The sequence below is a fragment of the Mytilus californianus genome, unplaced genomic scaffold (assembly GCF_021869535.1).
Source record: "Mytilus californianus isolate M0D057914Y unplaced genomic scaffold, xbMytCali1.0.p SCAF_1, whole genome shotgun sequence".
Lineage (NCBI taxonomy): Eukaryota > Metazoa > Mollusca > Bivalvia > Mytilida > Mytilidae > Mytilus > Mytilus californianus.
In genome coordinates, this window is record NW_026262581.1 from 92,700,882 (window position 1) to 92,708,315 (window position 7,434).

At 31.8% G+C, this 7,434-nt stretch overlaps 1 long non-coding RNA gene across 1 annotated transcript; it reads right to left on the reverse strand.

Annotated features, from left to right (window-relative positions):
• Positions 1-1,172: 1,172 nt before the first annotated feature.
• LOC127726514 (uncharacterized) lies at positions 1,173-6,771 on the reverse strand. The gene is made up of 4 exons (XR_007993554.1): positions 6,701-6,771; positions 3,424-3,649; positions 2,398-2,550; positions 1,173-1,524 (listed from the first exon to the last, which is right to left on the reverse strand). It is a non-coding gene; the product is annotated as an uncharacterized LOC127726514 (long non-coding RNA).
• Positions 6,772-7,434: the final 663 nt, after the last annotated feature.

Here is a 7,434-nt window from a genome sequence, read left to right on the forward strand (position 1 = left end):
AATATATTGTATGAAAATTGATGAATGTCCTGCAGATATCAGATCATGTCATGGGAAAACCCTGGAATTTTAGTAGCAAAAGAGTGGGAAGCCTTTATTGACTAGCATCTGTCATACATATAATACATTAAATAGATCTATGAAACCATTACTGTTTCTACATATATTCATACAATGTGTAATACTATGATATATAGTTATAAACTACCTTAGTAACCTAGATTATCCATGCATAGTATTAGAACTATTCTTATCTTCTTGCCTATCTTTTATATTGTACATTGCAATTTTTTTTAAATCTCTTTTAAAAAACATCACGTTTCATTTGAAAAGGGCTAAGGCTTAATTTGGCTATTTTAATACAAACAGAGGTTTACCTTCAAAGCTGTCTGATGACCAGTGGAATTACTAACATGGCTGTTGTTATTAGAGCTATAGAATATGTGTTAAATGAATCAACAACAAAAATTAATATTAAATCATATATGGGTCCAATGGCACCCAAACTTTGGATAAACGATAAAAAATTATTATGAATAATTACCAATCTTCATCTTACCACTGCTGGGCCATGGGGAGTACTTAATCCCTGTTTAATTTTCATGATCACAGACTAACTTGAAGATCAAAGATTTCAGGCACCATTGAGAACCTTGATTGCAAAGTCAAAGGTCAAGGTCTCTGCATGCCTTTGACAAATGCAGAATGCCCTTCAATAATTAAGTCAGTCTTGCAAATATTGCCCAATGCTTGACAATCTTGAGAGATTAAAACTCTTATCCTACTTAAATTCAAGGTCAAAGATTAAGGTCACATAAAGTCTTGTGGGGAAAACAGAAACTCAAATTTGAGGGATAGTTAACAGATACTTGGGTTTGCAGTAACCTAGTTTTGACGGATAATAGGACATGTAAAATTATGAGGAAAACACAGCCGTTTTGATTCTATGGGACTTTGAGGAGTTACTTATCTTGGCCATACCTTGTTCAAAAGTTTTGATGGTGTATGCAGAGCAAGTGAAACAGCTTACTATTTGAAGAAGGTAGGCTAATGGAAGCATACATGACCTTTTTGGTTCAGATTGTCTGAAATGACAAATACTATAAATAGATATGTACTTTTCTTAAAATTAAATTGCTGCATATCATCTTTGACATAAAAAACTAAAAATATTATATAAAACAATCTATATTCTTCTTTAACATTGAAGCACTAAATATTTTATATAACAAATCTGGCAAGCAAATTTTAAGCAACAAATGTATATGTCTCAAACAACATGGTGTAAACATGCTGAGGTTCAGACCCCATCTGAGACACCAACTGTGTCTCCGCCGGTTATTTTTCTTATCTCGCTGAAGGCTAGAACGGCTGATACAGTTGTCATGACAACAGAGATCAGTGCTAAACCAAAGGACCATGACATGGATGAATTCTGTTGAGAGAAGTTCATTCTGATAACATCGATTATACTATCTTTAACTTTGATGGCATACACTATCATTGTCATCATCTGTAAACATGCTGGAATGTCAAAAAGTAGTAAGGTTATATGTCAGATGTTTATATTACATAATACTGAGACGAGTTTGGCTTTTCTTTTTATGTCCCTTTAGGTCTTCTAGTTCCTAGCGTTCTATGTATTTATACATCACTGGCTTTCAAATATTTGGATTTGAGCATTGATAACCGATGAAGGTGAATCCAGAAAAACGCTTCAGACCGCTAAATTTGTAAGATGTTATCTTCATGTATGTTCAAAAAAAGAATTCCAGTTCTATGAAAAGACAGTCAGACAGGCATACACAAACGAAAATATATCAACAAATTGCAAACACATAAAATTCAAGCTGTGTCCAATACAAACTCCCTTAAAAGTCTGGAATGAAATTGAGTGAATTGGAAGAGTACGGATGTTACATTTTCATATTCTTTTGAGTTCAGGATATTTCACAATGGTTTCGGTGTATGTTCTTTTTTTTTGGGAAAAGGGGGGGGGGTTGCTGTCTCAATGATGTGTACACCATAAATCCTTTTATTCATACTTATTCCACATCTATTTATCGTGCTAAAACTTATTACTAAGAAAAGACTACTTAGACTACAATATTCAGCTTTCTATATATTTCAAAGATGTTTGAGTCTTCTCAGAAAAGGTCAGAGCAGCTCTTTCAAAATAGATTTCGGATAAAAAAAAAAATATATACTTAAAAAAATAAGGAGATATGGTATGATTGCCAATGAGACAACAATCCTCCAAAGTTCAAAGGATGACTATCGTTAGACTGATGATGGAAGTATTATATTGAATTCAATATAATACTTCCATGGACTGATGATGTAAGAACATCGATCTTTTCACGTTCTATATACGATATATAACATTAAATTACATACCTATACTTAAACACAGCAAACATAAAGACAATGTCAGAGAGAACATTGTAGATGTTGAGGTTGGACATTTTATAAAGATGACAAGAAATACTACAGTTAGAACATATCCAAAAATACACATCATCGAAAATGCCTGAACAGCCACTGCAAAATCTAGAGAGAAAAAATTAAAAAAAACAAATACTACTATTGCTTATTATTCATTAAGTTGTAATATATATATAAATGCCCGCTTTTCTCTCTCAATTCTTAGAGAAAAAAATAAGTTGCTTAAAATGCCATGTTTCAATAACGTCTCTGGAACTTTCAACGAAAGCACAAAAACACAGGTTGTGATAGAACTTTTGTAATTGTACTAGGAAACATTGGTAAATACACTCTAATTAAAATATAGAACTCGGATTTCGTTAAACTACATACGCTCATCCGAGTTCTATATTTTAATTAGATTGTGGTAAATACAAGGTATAATTATTCTTTGAAAATATGTCGAAGTTAACAGCATTACATGCCATAACATTTGCAGAATTCTGTGTGTGGTCATTCCTGTGTGGTCTCTTTTATTGCTACTTTATAATTTTGTAACGAAGCGATGCATTTTGTGTTTGCAAACTTTCAATTTTATGGGTTTGATCTCTCCAAATGAAGTTAAATCCAGAAAGCGCTTTGGACGCACCAAATGTATAATGTTTTATATCTCAATATTATGACTGTGTCGATCTATACCGCTGTTGATAGACTGCTAGTCACCGAAGATCTATCGTCAGCTCATGAGTCAGTGCTTCCGTACTGACAAGATTTATAACACACATTTCTTTAATTCTCTGATAATAAACTTACAATCTGATTAAAATTTAGACCTATATTAACCTCGCGTGCACGTACATATAAACTCGATCATAAGCTCACGAGTTTTGGTAATATATTTGGCATACATTATTTTCTTGACGGTTCTATTTGCATTTCATTTTCTTATTTATTTCTTGCAGATCATTTTATTTTATTCTATTCTATTCCTTTTCTTACCAGATTTAAAAGAATCACATTTCCAGTGGTTCGATGCTGGTTGGAAGAGACATATACTCCATATGCCAGTTTTCACTTTGGTTCCACATACAAACCATTCATTTGTAGAAACTGCTATCACAAACATTAAAGCTGATAGATAAAGAGTTAGAAACGACTGTATTCTGCAGGAAACCTTTTCCTTTATTTTTGAAAGGATGGGAATACATTTTAGCGTCCACGGCATCTAAATTGAAATGAAAATTGCAAATTACCATTATTGATATTAGTTTTATTTCAACATAACTAAATGTAAATATAAACAAGAGGAGATATGAGGTATGCCTATAACTGAGACAGCAACCAAACAACACGATTATGTAAAAAAACATCAGCTTAGAGGTCAACAATAAACAATTTTCTATAATATGGAAAGCCTTTGAACAATTGGATCGAGTCAATAAAAGTTATATTTTGAATATTTTGAAGTCCCTTCGAGGAAAAATGAATGAATTTAGAACTGATTTCACCACGGTGTAGCTTCCATTGAGACAAATATCGCATTTTTTTTTTAGAAAGAGAGAATAGAGAAGAAAGACAGATAAACGTACAACGTGTATATTTCTTAGTATGTGTTCCAGATTCTGTGGAATTTGAAAAATTTACAAATGTCATTGCGCTTACCTCGTTTAACCGTTTCCTGTTTGGTTTTGTTGTTTTTTTTTGCCTTTACTTTTCGGGGGTAATGGAGTTGGTGAAGACAAACCAATGACTATGTAAACTGTTTCATAGTATCTATGTCACTTGGACCGTAATTATTAAAATGCCAATTTTGAATATAGAATTACTGGGAACGGATGAAAAATGTTATACATGTATAGGATATATATTTAGAATTACAGAGATAATTTCATGTACGCTTCAGTCATCATGTATGGATTTTGCCATGTCCACTCTCCATCTCAGGCCTGCGCTGAATGTTAAGCAACTAACAATCAATCATTGTTAATGAAACGACACTCATGATATTGCATGCTAAAATGCATTCAAAACATTCTTTCAAGGCATATGGCTATACCGATTAATCAATATTTTCCAAACTAAGTTACAAAAGGGGGTGGGGGGTCCAGGAAAAATCTATATCAATCAAGTTTTTTATCCTACATTGAACTTTTGATGTCGTCCCTTAATCACGTAATCACGGGAAATAAAAATTACAAACATTTTGCACAAAATATCCCTTTACCATCAGTATTGACTTCATTTGAACTTTGGTGGATAGTTGTCTCATTGGCAATCACACCACATCTCCTTATTTTTATAATAAACATGTATTGATAGTTTGATATACGTGCAGTTAAGAACCACTATGGTCGCTATACTTATATTTTGGTATAGCACATGGCTTTTTTTCAGGCTGTTTATGACGTCTCTATACTTAATCTGTTGGATGTGTACTAATTGGTATTTTAATGATTACATTACATGTATGTTTCATTATAATACGTTATTTTGATTGGCTACAACAATCTCGCGTCATTCTGAAATTAATCTTCATTCAACATGAAATGTAATATTCATGATGACACGAGCTTCCACAATAAAGTGCACAGGTAAACAAAAGAAAAACTTGATAGAAATCGTGTATCATGATCCTAGAAAAAAATATAATTATAAATATTGAATGCTGCTTCTAGTAGTTTTATAGGGTTGTAAAAGCGTTGACCGTGCGCACATTTTTAGGTGTATGAAGCGCGGAAACAAAATGTGCTTCGGTCAACGCTTTTACACCCCAATAAATTTTAGATTTTACGTTTCCGAGTTGTGGGGTTTTATTCATTAAAAAAGGGGGATTTTCCAGTTTTTGGACAATAACTCGAAAGCACTTTCACAAATTTGCAAGAAACTTTGGTGAATTGTTTGTATCTATTGACATGAGCTCCCTTTCAGTTTTTATAGCTTTTAGATCTTAGGTTTCCGAGTTATGGGGTTTTATTCATTAAAAAAGGGGGGATTTTCCAGTTTTCGGACAATAACTCAAAAATGCTTTCAGCAGTTTTCATGAAACTTTGGTGAATTGTTTATATCTGTTGACGTAAGCTTTCAATACTTAAGTATCGGAAAACACGATGACTTTTTTAGTTGAAATTAGCTTTTAACTAGTTTTTATTAACTGCAAGTACTCTTAAATTAATACACTGTGTTTTTTTTCTTTATGTTGGTTGTATTTTTTTTGTGCTTCGTGTCACGGCGATCAGACAAGTCACCTCCAAATTGATTTTATATTGTGCTGCTACAACACTGTGCCATCTTAGTGAAAGTCCCAAGTCAGGAGCCTGTAACTCAGTGGTTGTCGTTGGTTGCTGTCTGCCATATTTGCTTTTCGTTTATTGTTTTTATCATAAATAAAAACAACACTTTCGATTTGAGCTTGTATAATTCTGAAATTTCAATAGTGATAGTCATCTTGGATGCATGCATATCTACACAGTCTTTTGTTAATACTTAACCTGCGTCAACTTTGAAATTTTAGAAATAAACAACTATGGTTCGGTTTTTAATTAAGTGTAATTTGTTTAAGATTGTTTGTAGTAAAATCAAAATAGATTGATATGATTTATTTTACATCATACAAGTGAAAGATATCTGTTATCAAAAATATTTATTGATACTTTTATTTACTGCATCCTTTTATCTAATATTGGTGTTGTTTTGTATACTTTTTAGGTGTATATACTACGATGGTAAGTGGACATACAAATTAAAATTACAGTTAATAAAAATATATACATATATCCGCTTACCGGGTCACTTTGGACCAAATGACTACTTTGGTTGTTGTCGCATGCACTTTGTAAAATGTTGTACATGGTAATTATGTTGATTTTTTTCTTTGAACATAATACAATAATTTCTAATTTTTTACTCATACCTAACAGATTTAAAAAAAAATGGTGAGTAATTCGTATATACTGAGACTACTGTTATATAGTAGTCTCAGATTTATATAGGACTGACTTTTGTTTTTATTCCAAAAAAAAATTTCCGTTAATTCATAGACACTGTTTTAATATTTTCGAGTCATTTTATGCATGATACTGTATATAAGAAGGAAATAAAAGATAACGTGTCGCCTTTGGACTCAAGATATAACGACGGAAACCTGTTTCTCACTAAATGTTAATTCCAACGAATATTTAATCAATTCAGTGTTTGGCCAAACGGTCAGATTTGAAAAAGGTTTTGAAATAAAATACCCGAACAAATAGAAAGAAAACAAAAACAAAATTGTTCCTACCTTTAAAAGGAAAATTCCGTAAATTTTTTTTCTAACATTGTTTCCACCAACAAAATGTTAAGTAAAGCTCATGAAAGAAGCGATATATATCAGGCAGACAATTATTGGATGGTATAAATATTAAAGTTTATGAGAAACAGTTTATGTTGATGTAATTTTCTGGCATACAAATGATTATTTTTCAAACAGAGATGAAATGCTGGGACTCGCCAATTAATTATTTCGTAATTTTATAATCAGATGTTATTGTGATTAAAAAGAAGGAAGTCGAGCGAAATCTTATTTAAAAAGATATTAAACGCTCTAATATACATAACAGCAACACTATTCAAATAATCATCAGAAGTTTGATAATTAAGTTCATTCAGTAAGTAAAATAGCATTGGCATTTTTAAAGTTGATATACTATTTACACTTCTGACGAAAAGTCAGTGTCACTGATCAGAAGTTGTCAACAAATAAATTAATGCATTTCAACATGTGACTCCATGCAATAAGATTTTGATGATTTGGGTGATCTGATGCAGAAAATGACTAGAGTTTTACTCAATGTCAGCTTAAACCAATAGATGAATTAGTTCCAGATGTCAGTATTTGATTTACCTCCATCATTTTCTTTGGTCGCTCCCATTTGAACCACTAAAAGTGAACACTAAATTAAAATTGTGATAGAAGAAAAATGTCAATATTGATTTTTTCATAAATAAATAGTTTGGTCTCTTACTTCGAAATTT